Source organism: Hippopotamus amphibius, chromosome 2, assembly GCF_030028045.1.
Source record: "Hippopotamus amphibius kiboko isolate mHipAmp2 chromosome 2, mHipAmp2.hap2, whole genome shotgun sequence".
Classification (NCBI taxonomy): domain Eukaryota; kingdom Metazoa; phylum Chordata; class Mammalia; order Artiodactyla; family Hippopotamidae; genus Hippopotamus; species Hippopotamus amphibius.
The window spans coordinates 81041213-81056977 of NC_080187.1; the positions used below are offsets into that span (position 1 = coordinate 81041213).

Sequence of the window (15765 nt, forward strand, 5' to 3'; positions counted from 1 at the left end):
GTCACTGCTTTATATGTTAAAAACTTGTAGAGAATAAGGAAAGAGAAGTATTTTTTAAAATTAATGGGGCATTTGTTCTCTTTATCTACAAATCCTAACAAAATGACAGGCAGACTGATACATAATTCATAGAAGCTAACAAATTACAGTGCATTGGCAAAAATGACCTGTTCTTTCCTACTTATTTTCTGTGTGGTACATTAATGTCAAAAATAACATAGTGGTAAATACAGACAGTGTAGTACAACAAACAATATTGGAATAATGTGTCAATATAACCCATGCCAGAAATGCTAGCAGAGCAATTAGAGGGCTCACACACTTTGAAAATGAAGTCAAAAGGTCAACCAAGCTTTTATTTCAGCAAATATTATTTTATGCTTTATATTCTTTTTACAGCAAGGATTCGATTCTTTATTACTAGAAAGACCAATCAGATATTACAAATTCTATTCTTAAATCCTAGATAATGGATGTTGTTTAGACTTTCAAGAATCAAGTGAACACATTCAGTATACAGACTTATACCACTAAGCTATGCCTCTGTTAAGAACTTCAAATTATTGTAATCCCAAGTATAGCATTCAAAATGGCAGATTTCCAGATCTATCCCTGGAAAAGATTGTGTTAGCTGAGAGGGAACACACTGCAGGTGAGAGAAAAGAGTTCTTTTCTCAAGGTTAAAGGGTACAATTTCACCTTCATCATTGCTTTTCTGTTCTGAGATGAGAACCCACTAATGGCTTGGCTAACTAGGTAGATTATGGATACCTCAGAGAAAATTATAGGCTCTGAGACATTGGGGAAAAAAATAAACACAAATAAAAACAATCATATAACAAAAAGTTAATAAGATATTGGGGTCCTTGGAAGCATATATTAATAAAGCTTGTAACAAAGAGAAAGCAGGAAAATTTCTGTATTTTTCACATATTAGCTTGCATAACATGTGGTTGGAAAAATGCCTATTGATATTTTAAGCTGTAAGCTAGGATTCTTCCATATGTATGGCACTTGCATGTATCGATATTCACTTCACTGTTATACTTCCCCATAAGTTGTGCTTATCTCATGAATATGCTTCTTTTTATTTAATATAATATTCCCCACACAGATCAGAACCAAGAGCCTCTTGGCATTAAAAAGACAGAATAGCCATAGATTAAATCAGAATTCAGATACTAAAAAGAGCAGACATCATATAAGTGTGCATTAAATGCATGGTAATTGTTAGACATATTATTAAGAATCCTTTAAAATAACAAAGACACAGATTCCTAAATTCATAACTCTAAGTTTGTCCATATCCATATCCACATCCATAAACATGCATTGCCCAGGAGCATAAAATCTTTTGAAGCAAAATCACACAAATAGAATCAATCAATCAATCAATCAATATTAATTGGTGTTTTTCATAGTCAAGAGAAAGTGCTACATGATGTGAGTAAATAATGACAGAAATTTTATTCCCTCCTCTTGATGATATCTGCCAGTCCTTCAGGAAGAGATAGCATATGCATTAAAAGTAGGATTTCTGGTTGCAGGACGAGCAACCAGAAATCCTATTGCTAGATCCTAAGGAAAAGACAATGTTTCTTTGGAAGTTAGCTGGCATTACCTCCAGAATGTTTATCTTAGCAGAGCAATTAGAGGGCTCACACAATTTGAAAATGTTGGGGAGGATTCTTCGGGTGAGATAGTTTATTAGTTTCATAATTTGCTGTGAAAAATTACCACATATTTAGCAGCTTAAAAACAGTATAAGTTAATTTTCTTACAGTTCTGAAGGTTGGAAGTCCAAAATGGGTTGTATAGGCTAAAAATTGGTGTTGGCAGGGCTAGTTCCTTCTCAAGGCTCTAGGGCAAAATCCATTCCATTGCCTTTTTCAGTTTCTAAAGGCTACCTGCCTTTGTTATCCCATGGCTCCTTCCTCCAACCTCAGGGCCCATCCACTACAACCTCTGCTCTGTCATCACAGCTCCTCCCTGACTTTGACTCTCTTGCCTCCCTTTTGTAAGAACCTTTGTGATTATATTGGTTTTAGCTGGATAATCTTTCCATCCTAAGATCCTTAACTTAATCCCATATGCAAAGTTCCTTTTGCCATGTGAGGTAATATATTTACAGGTTCCAGGAATTAGAATGTGGACATATTTAAGGGACCATTTTTCTGTCTACCACAGATGAAAGCACATGCACAGCAGTATAAAATTAAATGCCCGCGTCCTATACTATGACACTACTCAGAGGCCCTGCAAGTCATGCTTTCAGAGGGACTGTCATTTTAATAATTAATACTTTCAGCAACTAATACATGTCTAACAAAGTGCTCTGTGCCAGAGACAGGAAGTTGTATAGATTCAGTTCCTGTTTTTAAAGAAACTTCAGTCTAGCGTGGGTTTCTAGAACCATCTTGACCATGACCCACTGTAGAAAATACATTTTTCTTTACAATGCACTTCACATATACTTCATATGTACGTGGGTGTGGTGAAACAATTTCATAAAACAATTCCCAGCCTAGTAAGAATCTAGCATTTTCTATACTGTTATGTTTATTTAAAGAAAAATGTGTTGATCATCACCCTTTATGGTGCTTTTAATGACAAATGATACAGGTAATTAAATGTCTAAAGTATCTACTGATTTTATAGGTAAAACAGATAGATACATGTATTGGAGTGTAATAAAATATTCAGATGCATTATTTAAGATGAACCTTAAAATATGAGTAAACACTGGCACTCAAAGCCAATGGGTAGAGTGGTCCAAGCAAAGGAGGCAAAACCTAAAAGTATTACCCAAAGTGGTATATTCAGGAAACTTCAGTCCTAAGAATTCAAAATGGCTGAAAAATAGGGTATAACTGGAAGCTTGTAAAGAGATGAGGCAGACAAGTAAGTTAGAAAGATGAACTAATCATGGGTCTGTTTGAAGGCTTTCATTCATTCAGGCTGTACCAGCTGTAAGGTCCAGTTAGATCTAGATTGGGAATAAATTTTGAATGAAAAGATAATGAATTTGCTCTCATGGAGGTCATCGTCCAGTGTTTGACTTATCCTTTAAACAATAAGAAATTTAAATTTTATCATATGGGCAAAGGTTACGTCACTAAAAAATTTATACAAAAAAAACCATAATTAGGTTTGTATTTTAAAGAAAGCTATTATTGAGAATGGATTTAGAGTGTACAGGTGAAAACTTTTGTCTAGTAAGAAACAGAACTGAGGCTATATTAGTGGCATGGTATCTTAGAGGGGATAGATTTTTTAATAAGATAGAATATTAATATTAATAAGATAGAACTTATAGGATTTGGAGATTGGATATGAAAGTTGTGGGAAAGGAGAAATGGATGATAATTTCTATATTCTTAATTTTGGTGAGTGGGTGTTAGGAATCACCAATCAATGAAGAAGGACATACACCTTAAAAGCAATTTTAGGATAATGGACACTAAGTCAATAATAAAAAATAACATGGATACATACAGGAAATGGAAGAATATATAGATCTGGGTTACAGAAGAGCAGTTGGGGCTCAGATTGTGCATTGTTAAACTATAGGTGGCATTTTGATCAATGACATTAGGATAAATCACCCAGGAAAAGTATGCAGAGAAAGGAGAAAAGGAAGGATAGATTAATAGACCAAGCATTTAAAGGGTGATCAGAATGGGATATTACACAGAGAATCTTGTAATGGAAGTAGAACGATAGTAAATAATATAGTTGTGTGATAAAAAAGAGTTTTGAGATTATATGGAGTGGTTGAAAGTGGATCCAAGAGGTCATAGAAGATGACAAGTGAAGAATGTCAACCCAACTTGGTTATCAGGATATCTCTGGTAGCATTAGTTGAAGTGACGTCTCAGCATGGTGAAGACAGATTTTAGTGGGCTGAGGAAAGAAGGAGTAAAGGGTGTGAAGACAGTCACTGAGACAGTTTCCGTAAGCCTTTCCTTGAAGGAAAGAAAAGAGAGAATTACTCAAAGAGAGCGCGGTATAGAAGGTTTTTGTTTTCAATACGTGAACAACTTAGAAACATTTTTTGTTTTATGAAGAAAAATGTGAGAGTCAGATCAGAAGTTTCTAATGAAGTGGATAAATAGGTACAATGTCCAATAAACAGGACAGTATGTATATCCTGGCCAAAATGGCCCCTTGCCTTTCCTGTTATAGTGTGCTATTTATACAGTAAAAACAAAATATCTTAAATGATTCTTACATTTTAAAAATCTGAGTCCAATTGATTCTCCATAGTAGAACTGGAGAGCTTTCCACATTAATTTTTGGTTCTCTTCTCCTCCTCACTTGCAAAACCACCAAGGGCAATTAACATAAACAGGCCTGTGATACCCCTGACTTTGCAAGGTAATTAACACAGCAGGAAAGACATTCTGGGGCAGACAGTTCCTAGAAGAGTGGGTGGAATCCTAATGGGAGACTGAGGAAGAGTAAGCAAGTTAATAATTCCAGTCTGTATATAGCTCTCACATCATTAAAGTCTCAAAGTTATTTTTAAAAGGCCAACAACCTGAAGAGAAATTTTTACCTTTGCTTCAGTTTTTTCAGAGACCTGGGCTTTCATTATTACTGTTGTTTTTGTCTGATAGTGGTGTTTATACAGACTTTCTAAAATAGTCTAAAAGCCAACCTAATTGCTAGCTTTGCATAACTTTCCAAGTTATTATTTAAGCAATAATGACCTTCAGACTGGATGTTTTCTTGGCGTTAATAACAAATGGAAAGCTTTGGTGGTCGGAGGTAAAGCTAGAGGCCTTTAATAGATACTGTCATTAATGGTCAGAAAATGCCTAACTGGGAGGTCATTAGTGTGATTATAAATCATAACAATGTAAAGAAAAAGGCAAAGAATTCAAAAGTTACAAGTTGAACATCAAGTTGCCATGGATACTGTATTTTCCTAGATACAGGAACCTAGAATACTAACCAAAGGAAGACAATTCTCAAGTCTTATTATGCTATTTAGGGTTACAATTGCTGTTTGAATATAAATATTGGTCCATAGAACCTGAGACAACTAACATTCCGAGCTGATTCTCAGATGCCTGAGTAGATCTCCTAATGACTAAAGAAACCACTGATTTCCAAAAGGAGGACTTCACAAATGTTGTTTCTATTCCCTCCTCTTCTGCAGTCTGGTTCCTGTAGTTTTAAAACTGGACCATTTCTGAATGTGACTTTTTCTGAAATCAGACTTTTAGAGAAATTACTACTCTGTACCTTCTCAGTTTTACATTCCAATCTAATTTATTATCTATTCCACTAGCTCTTTTCCGATAGGAGGTAACAAGCACTGAACTCGGATCAAAAAGAATATTTTTCACTCACAAATTCATCAGACTTAAAAGTCAAGTCTTGTACAAAATAGTCCCTTTGAACATGATGTTCTTTACTTATTTGGGATTACTGTAAAAACTAGAACTGGCTCCTGGTGATATGAGGTAGTTACTTTTGATCACTGTTGCTTAAATTGCAATGACATTTTCTAAAGTTCTAACTCCAAGGACGCTAACCTGCGACTGCTGGGTTCTGTCTGCGAAAGCACAATATAGGACATCAAAAGAAGTAAACACACAGGGGCCAGTTAATGTAGAGGGTAACACAGACGCCTTGACACCCTAAGGATCTCGGTTTAGAACCAGCTGAGCTCATTGCTTCAAGGAGACTAAGGTCAGTCCCTGTCTGTTTTCTACACGTTGAAAACCATGCCACCATTCAGAATAATTGACAAGTTACTTCTCCAAGGGGACTGTGCACTAAAATAGAATTTTCTTTGCATTTTTGAAAAAGCAATATCCAAATACCCATGTAGTTCTGATAGTTTGGGGTGCTGACTGTATTATAAAGTCTCTGAATTTTATTTCAAGCTTGACTTGGCTTCTTAAACTTTTCTACAGCACTCGAAACAATTTAAAATACTTGGCATATTTCTGGTATCGCATCTGGTGATTTGTGAACACTCTCAGACACTTGAACACTGTCTTTTGGGACCCTAAAACATGATGATGATACCAAATTATCTTTTGGTTTGTGGAATCATTTACTGGCACTTGGTAAGAAATATGTGTATAATATTTGTATATACATTTTTAAAAAGAAAACTGAGATATTGAAAAAATAATAATATATCTCCAAAATAGTGGATCATAATATAAAATACATATTCAGATTGGAAAAATCTAGATGCTTAATTTTGGAATACAATGCTCAACAAAGCCAGCTTTCCATAGTGGTAATTACAAAAATTATACTTTTTCTAAATATGATCTCTACATTAGTCTTTTGGGGGAGGGTACCCTATACCTGTGTACATTAGATTCAGTACTTAAATAATTAGTTTTGGGTGGATTTTCTTTAATGACAATATTTTATTGATAATGTTTCATTTGCCTCATATCTTTATGAAAATTTTTATCATAATTTTATCTAATCCTTTCTTTAAAGCCTCCCCCACCTCCTACCATTTATTTCTTCATGTTCATTTCAACTTGTCCTTATGCTCAAACAGTAAAATACATAGTATGCTCTTAATAAATAACAGCCATAAACAGGGCTTCTTGAGGTTTTAGAAACATGACCTCTTATCTCACTCCTGTGTAGCTTCGGACAGCATTTCTCAAGTTTGGCATTACAGATCTTCCTTGACTTAGGATGGGGTTATGTCTCAATAAACCCATCATAAATTGATAACATTGTGAGTCGAATATGCATTTAAAACACCTAACCGACCGAAAGTCATAGTTTAGGTTAGCCTACTTTAAACATGCTCAGAACACTTACATTAGCCTACAGTTGGGCAAAGTCATCTAACACAAAACCTATTTTATAATAAAGTGTTGGATACCTCATGTAACTTGTTGAATACTGTACCGAAAGTGAAAAACAGAATAGCTGTACGGGTACAGATGGTTTTAAGTATATCGGTTGTTTACCCTCCTGATCTCATGGTCAACTGGGAGCTGTGGCTTGCTGCTACCACCCAGCATCATAAGAGAGTATTGTACCACATTTTGCTAGCCGAAGGAAAGATCAAAATTCAAAATCTGAAGTACAGTTTCTAGTGAATGCATATCATTTTTGCACCATCATAAAGCTGAAAAATTGTAAGTTGAACCATTGTAAATCAGCGACCACCTGTATTGACATTCTAAGCTAATTCTTTGCTGTAGGGGGCTATTCTGCGTATTGCAGGAGTTCCCTGGTCTCAACCTCCTAGATGTCAGTAGCATTCCTCCCTGCCACCCTGTTGTGACAGCCAGAAATGTTTCTAGATATTGATAAATATTTCCTGGAGGTAAAACTGCTCTCTGCTGAGAATCACTGGCTTAGCAAATGATGTTCTTTGTGTTAGGAATGACTTTTCCTTGACCTTGCCCAGGTGTATTACTCTCCACACATTGTGGAATCATCTTGAAGTGTCACCTCCTTCTTGAAGGCTTAGTTGAATTACCCCGGAGGAAGTAAGGGCTTCTTTTATTCTGTTTTCATTAGAATAGCTTCATATTTCTTCATAACTCAAAATCCTTAGCACAATACATTTGTACTTACAAATGTATTTGTATTCCTCTCTCATTTCTTATGCAACTTGAAAATAAAAAGGGTAAGCATGCCACCTTTTATATAATATATTTTCACATTCTGCCATAATTTCTGCTTTTAATAGACATTCACTAAATGTTTATGGAAAAAATGACGAGATAAATTAATAAATCAGCATGGGAAGTTTATAATAAGACAACTCATGAGTATATTTTGACTTTGTGTAAAATACTAGGCAGGAATGAAATATTTCTTAACATTTTTTTCCCCAATTTCTATCAATGGGGGTATTTGAGGTCATGAAATAAGTATACTGGTTAGAGTTGCATATAGAGTTATAAAAAGTCATTAAAGTTTTTGTAAATGGAAACGGATACTATATGTCAAAATATTTTAAGTACTATTTGATGGGATTATCACTTACACAAAGACACTGGTAGCTGACATAAGCCTATAGTTAGTTTCTTTATTTTCCAAGGATGAATGCTAATTAATATTTGTTAGTGATGATGAAATGCAAATTTTTGAATAGAAATAATTTCTTGCTGTTTTTACATAGACATGGATCAAGTGCTTTGGAGAAAATTTTTCTCTTCAATATGAAAAATTTAATGCTTTTGTAGGCAAGGTAATCTGGTATATCATTGTGGAAAGCTAAATAATGCACCCCACCCCCACCCCTGCCAAAGTCCACATCCTAATGGCTGAAATCTGTGAATATGTTACCTTATTTGGCAAAAGGGATTTTGTGGATGTGAGTAAAGACCTTGAGATGGGAAGATTATCCTGGATTATCCATGTGGGCCCAATGTAATCACAGACGGCCTTAGAAGAGGTAGGCAGGAGATCAGAGAGATAGAAGGTAACATGACATAGAAGCAGAGAGAGATTTGAAAATACTATGCTGCGAGCTTTGAAGATGGAGGAAGGAGCCATGAGCCAAGGATGCTGGTGATCTTTAGAAGCTAGAAAGGGCAAGGAACCTAGGCAAGCTGACACCTTGACTTTAATCCAGTGAAACTGATTTAAGATTTCTGACTTCAGAAATGGTAAGATAATAATTATTTTTAAGTGGCACTGTTTTAAACCACTTAGCTTGTGGTAATTTGAGAAACAGTGGCAATAGAGAACTAATTAATACAATCATCATGAGAATTTTAACATACTCTTGGTAAGAATTTTATATTGACTGTGTTACTATATATGTCTGTACATCTTTCTTCCATTTTCTAGCAGTAAACTTTGTTCAGTATTACAAACAATTTTTATGAATATGCTAAAAGTATTCATTCATCCATTATGCAGGTGAAGTATACCTGGATTGTTGTCAGGGTTCAGTTGTTCCAGCAATAGGTCTGTGGATATTCTTATGTGTTGATCTAGATGCACGTGTGCAAGGGTAGATCGATCTATCTATCTATTTATATATAGAGAGCGATTATGAGGAATTTGCTCTTGAGATTATGGAGACTGAGAAATCCCATATTCTGGCATCTGCAAACTGGAGACTTAAGTAAAGCCAGTAGTGTAATTTAATACAGAGAACCTAAGACCAGAGAACCAAGGGGGTCAATGTCTGCATTGGTATAAATCCTAGTCCAATAGCAGGAGAAGATGAGATAACTATCTCAGCTCAAGCAATAAAGCAAGCAAAAAAGGGGTGAATTTCTCTGCCTTTTGTTCTATTCAGTCCCTCAAGGGGTAGGATGATGCCTGCCCAGTTGGACAGGGCAATCTATTTTGGTGAGTCCACTAATTGGAATGTTAATCTCATCTGAAAACACTCTTACAGTTACACCCAGAAATAAGATTTAACCTGGGCACCCCATGGCCAGTCAAGCTGACACATAAAATTAACTATCACATGGTGTTTCAATGCATCTATATTGAAATGTAATGAAATGACACCTTTATAGCATTGACTATTTGGATGCTCTTCACTGTACCTAATAAGCTTTTATAATTTTCCATAAAGAACTTGTATATCTTTTGTTAGATTTATTCTTAGGTCTTTTAATTTTTGACATAAACAGTATATATATTTTTCTAACTTTGCTCCTAGCATATAGAAATGTAATTGAGTTTGAAACCAGCAAACTAGATAAACTTTATCATAAATTCTAATGATTTACTAGCAGTTTAGGAGTTTCTATATATACAAGAATACAATCTGTCTTTTTTCCTCTTATTTCACCTTCTTGCCTTAATAAGCTGGCTAAGAATGGACATGGTAAAAACAAGAAACCTTATCTTGTTCCTGATCTCAAAGGGAAAGCTTTGAACACTTCAATTTACATATGATGATACTGAAATGGTTTTTGTTTTATTGTGGAATAATTTGAATGTAGAGCAAACAGAATTTTATGACAGATCTGATGTGGCAGTGGGTAAAAAAATCTAACAAAATAGGACTCTTTAGCTTGGTGGAATATAGTTACTAGCTAGGAAGATTGAAGGAAGTTATAAAGTCAAGAGCTCAGTTTAGGGCATGCTAAGTTTGAGACGTATATTACATAGGCAAGTGGACATGTAATCAGTTAAATATATAAGCCTTGGTTCTAGAGGAAAGGAACAGGTAAGAGAGAGAAAGAGATGAATATCATTAATTTTTAAAGGCTATTAAAGCCATAGGATAGTTAGAAATACCAAGACATAAATAGTAGATCAAGAAAAGGTTGAAAGAAGTTTGGCCTGAAGCACTCCACCATTAATAGTCTGAGGTGAGGAACAGAAACAAAAAAGTCTTTAAGAAGTGATTAGAGAGGTAGCATGAAAACCAAAAGAATGAACAAAGTATCCTCGAAACCAAGAGTAGAAAATATTACAAGAAGGAAATTTGCATAATGCTTCAATAAACATCCTTACATCTATATCATAGCTCGTCCATAATAGCTTTTTTGGTAGACAAAAATCCTATAAATAGAATTTTGAGGAAAAAGCTACATTGATTTAAAACATTGATGGATATTATACAATTGCTATTAAAAAAGAAAGGTGTCATACAGATATATGTTTCTATCCCTGGCATAAGAGAATACACATAGGGAAGTACACGCCTTGCCTCAGATGCCTTTCAATAAAAGAGAAACTTTGGGGGGTAATCAAAGACAGAGGCTGAAGTGGTTTTCCCATTCACAATCCCTGCTTAGGTCAGATATCTCTGCTCTCAAATGAGCCAAAGAAATGCACCATTAAACAGTCAACTCCAAAATTCAACTTATGACCAGGTACATAGTTGGCTTTCAGTGAAAAAGACTTTTTATAGTAAGCAAAAGAATCATTTTGGAAGCCAGCTGGGAGAGGGTTATTATGATTATCTAAGAGATCAGACATGGTCAAGAAAGTGTCAGATAAATCACATCCAGTTCCAAAGCTATATGTTTCTAATCTTCAGACATCTAATTATCACTCTCACTATTTTTATTTTATCCACATATGACCTACGCTTCTAGCAGTTTAATATGTTTAAAATCAATTCACTTTCTCTTTTGCTTATATCTGTGTTAGAAAGAAAGTGTGTATCACTATTGTGAATGGAGAGAAAGTATCACTTGCCATTAAAGGAAACTGCAAGAATAAATATAATCAATACAAACAATGTTATTGTTTCAGGTTGATCGTATTGCAGGCCAAAGGCTTTGAAGCTATGGCCAATAAAAAGGAAATTATCAAAGATTAGAGAAGAGTTAAATGTATATTTGTTTCTACATGGTATACTTATAAAATTGTAAAGGCATGAATTTAAAAGTTAAAGTCTGAATTGTAATTTGCCATAGATTGCATGATTTATTCAGAGCAGTATCTTAGTCCATTAACGAAAGAAAAATAAGCCTTAACTCTTGCTTTCCCATTAGAATTATAATTGCTGTTGGATATAAATGTTAGTCCACAGAACTTGAAGCAAACCTAGTGTCTATCTCATGAAACTGTAATAACAAAGTTTTGGTCTAAAATGTGCCCTGGGAGTCAGATATTTTTAACTCTTCTATTTTTCTAGGAAGGTTTATACTTATACCATGTTATTGTCAAAGGCCTCCAGAGAAGGACTTTTAAAATTCATCTTTATATAAATAACTTCAGAATAATTTTAAAGCTGAGAATGGAGTCCAGAAATTATCCAGTGCTTCACTTTTCAGGTGAAGAAACCAAGTCTGTGGATATGCTGGTGGATGCCTGAGAGTGGAAGAGGGACACAGAGTGTGCTCAGACTGAAAGTCTGTTCAGAGCAAGCATCTCCTCGACATAGAGTTCTATAACATCCTTTTTGTCTATTTTTTCATTTATCTAAAAGTCTTAAAAAAATCTATTTTGATTTAATTGCTTTAAAAGGGAATGGGCAGATGATTATATACTTATGTTAATTATGGAGATATTTGCCATAGTAAGGAAATTTAAAAGGAAAGGACTATAGCCATGTCAGAACACAGAGAAGAGATGGAGTGACATAGAGCCTAGGAAGAACTTCATGAAGATGCGAATGCTTTGCATTATGATTTTACACACCGAGATGTTCTGTGTCACATGCTCCACAAACAGATTTTGTGTGTGTGTTTGTATGTATTAACAGCACAGTCAGGCTATGAAGAAAAAGACAATATTCTTAATAATATGAATTATTTATTATTTTATATAATAAATATGTATAGAGTTATTATGTTCTAAGCATTCTTTTTAATTGCTGGGTAGACTGCATTCCATTGATCAAATAAGAAAGGTCAATAGTAAGTCAAGGTTGTCTATTAATTTCACCTTTGGTGAGTCAAGAAAGAATTGTGTAAACCACTATAATCACTTATAAAGTCAATAAATGAACTGGTGCAGGCTTGATTTGCCAATGATGCTTAGAGGAGAAGGAACTGAACGGGCACAGTAGAGTATAAAGGAACTTTGGTTAAAGTTCCATAACACTCATATCTTACATACTACATTTTGTTTGTTTGTTTGTTTTACCTTAATCTTATGCCCAATTGAGAAACAGCTTTTGCTAGAATGAAGTTGCATTAGCCATTATGACTTCTGCCTCTAGCTAGCCCCATAAATCTTTCAAAGTTCACACCTAATAAACAGCTAAACCCAAGTAAACAAAACAATGCCCATGAGAATTGTTTCTCTTGTTAACTTTAAGCATAAAAGTGTCTCTTTTGTAGCCTGGCCTACTTTTACAAGGGTAGTCTTCACATTTAATATTGCAAACAAATCTCCACATTCCCCTGTTGGAGAACCAGCATTTTAACATTGATGAAGCTTTGTGCTGAGATGCATTCGCTATCTGATAACTGCTCTGTCCGACACTACTTGTCTTTTATTTACAGTTGCACTATCTAGTCAAAGTAGTTTTGCTTCAGAACACAAATGTAATAAAAATAAAACAACCCCCAATTTTTCTTATATCTCTGTTGCTCTTCAGTTTTCAATTAAAAGTTTATTTATTTGTAGACAATTCTTAAAGTTTTTAGTAAATTCATTCCTGGGGAATACAGCATAGAACCTCTCAATTGAAGTTATAAATAGTATAGAAAACACAATGATACAAAATACAAATCAACTTACTAAAAACATTATGAATTGACAACTTCTATATAGATCAGAGTCCCACATGAACACTCAATTATTGTGTGTGTGTATGTTTTTCACTGCAAATTGCTTAATGTCAGAAACCCAAAGAAAGCTAAGAAACACTAGCTACTACTCTCATTGACGTTTATTCTATCAGTGAAAAATAACTTGTTATTATTTTTATTTATTTAGTTTTGGTGGCACTCAACAGTTAATGGTTGATTCAAGGAGGATATTGCGCTTTATGTCTTTTCGTGAATATTAAAATTTCAGTTTCATTATTAAGTAAATAAATAAAACCTATAGATATTCCGAGATAAAATATATACTACTTCATGATATTAACTATATTCATGTATATACAACATATTAATGTGTTAACTGCATGAGCATAATGAATATATATACATATGTAGAAAAATATTAATATGGTTTTCATAGGGTGCTACATTATGAGTGCTTTTTTTCTTTACATTTTTTATTTGCCAATTTTAAACAATGGAAATGTTTAACTCATTTTTATGTTACAATATATTTTACATTTTTACTGTCTCTTATGAAGGACAATAATTTAACTCATAAAAATGAATAAAACAAATACCATATGCTAACTTACATATGTGGAATCTAAAAAAAATGGTACTGATGAACCCAGTGACAGGGCAAGAATAAAGATGCAGATGTAGAGAACAGACTTGAGTACACGGGGTGGGGGGTGAAGGGGAAGCTGGGACGAAGTGAGAGAGTAGCATTGACATATATACACTACCAAATGTAAAATAGCTAGTGGGAAGCTGCTGCATAATATAGGGAGATCAACTTGATGATGGGTGATGACTTAGAGGGGAAGAGTAGGGAGAGTGGGAAGGAGTCACGGGAGGGAGGGGATATGGGGATATATGTATAAATACAGTCATTCACTTTGTTGTACAGCAGAAACTGGTACAACAGTGTAAAGCAATTATACTCCAATAAAGAGCTTCAAAAATAAAAATAAATAAATGAGCAATTTGTGTCAAAAAGGCAAGACAGAAGCTCCAACGTAACAAGCATTTATAGACTGCTTCAATACTGCTCAAATATGGGAGACTATGTAAAGTGGGAGAATCATAATCCCAGTTGATGTTTCTTTCTTTTTTCAAGACCGAGAGTAGCCCATATTATACTGTCATTGCACATGGGTTTAAGGCTTACACTTTTTAAAGAACTTTGATCACTCTTTCTTCCCAGAAAACATATTTTCTTTCCCTGACATTTCTGTTACGTTATATTTTCCATTTGACACAACTGTGTTTCTAAGGTTCTATTCATTAAGTGTGGGAGTTTCTTTTTTCTTTTTTAAAAAAATTTTATTGGAGTACAGTTGATTTAAAATATTGTGTTAGTGCTTGCTTTGGCAGCACATATACTAAAATTGGAACAATACAGAGAAGATTAGCATGGCCCCTGTGCAAGGATGACACGCAAATTCATGAAGCGTTCCATATTTTTAAATAAATGGATAAAGAAGATGTGGCATATATATACAATGGAATACTACTCAGGTATAAAAAGGGATGAGATGGAGCAATATGTAATGAGGTGGATAGAACTAGAGTCTGTCATACAGAGTGAAGTAAGTCAGAAAGAGAAAGACAAATATTGTATGCTAACTCACATATATGGAATCTAAAAATGGTATTGATGAACTCAGTGACAAGAACAAGGACGGAGGTGCAGAGAATGGACTGGAGAACTCGAGGTATGGGAGGGGGCGGGGGGTGAAGGGGAAGCTGAGACGAAGCGAGAGAGTAGCACAGACATATATATACTACCAACTGTAAAATAGATAGTCAGTGGGAATTTGCTGTATAACAAAGGGAGTCCAACTCGATGATGGAAGATGCCTTAGAGGACTGGGGCAGGGAGGCTGGGGGGGACTCGGGGGGGGGAGCCAAGGAAGGGAGGGAATACGGGGATATGTGTATAAAAACAGGTGATTGAACTTGGTGTACCCCCCAAAAAATAATAAATAAATAAATAAAATTAAAAAAATAATAAAATATTGTGTTAGTTTCAAGTGTACAGCAAATTAAATCAGTTATACATATACATATATTCACTCTTGTTTTAGATTCGTTTCCCATATAAGCCATTACAGAGTATTGGGTAGAGTTTCCTGTGCTGTACAGTAGGTTCTTATTAGTTATCTATTTAATATATAGTAGTGTATATATTTCAATCTCATTCTCCCAATTTATTCCTCCCCCCTCTTATCCCTTGGTAACCATAAATTGGTGTTTTACATCTGTGACTCTACTTCTGTTTTATAACTAAGCTCATTTGTACCCTTTTGTAAGATTCTACATATGAGATATCATATGATATTTGTCTTTCTGTGTCTGATTTACATTACTCAGTATGACATTCTCTAGGTTCATCCATGTTGCTACAAATGGCATTACTTTCTTCTTTTATATGACTGAGTAATATTCCATTGCATATAAGTACCACATCTTCTTTATCCATTCCTCTGTTGGTGGACATTTAGGTTGCTTCCATGTCCTGGCTATTGTAAACAGTGCTGCATTGAACACTGGGGTGCATGTATCATTTTAAATTATGGTCTTCTCTGGCTATAAGCCTAGGAGAGGGATTGCT

At 34.7% G+C, this 15765-nt stretch overlaps 1 non-coding gene across 1 annotated transcript; it reads left to right on the forward strand.

Annotated features, from left to right (window-relative positions):
* The first annotated feature begins 14509 nt into the window (after positions 1-14509).
* LOC130846868 (U6 spliceosomal RNA) lies at positions 14510-14616 on the forward strand. Its single transcript, XR_009051663.1, has one exon. It is a non-coding gene; the product is annotated as a U6 spliceosomal RNA (small nuclear RNA).
* The last annotated feature ends 1149 nt before the right edge of the window (positions 14617-15765 follow it).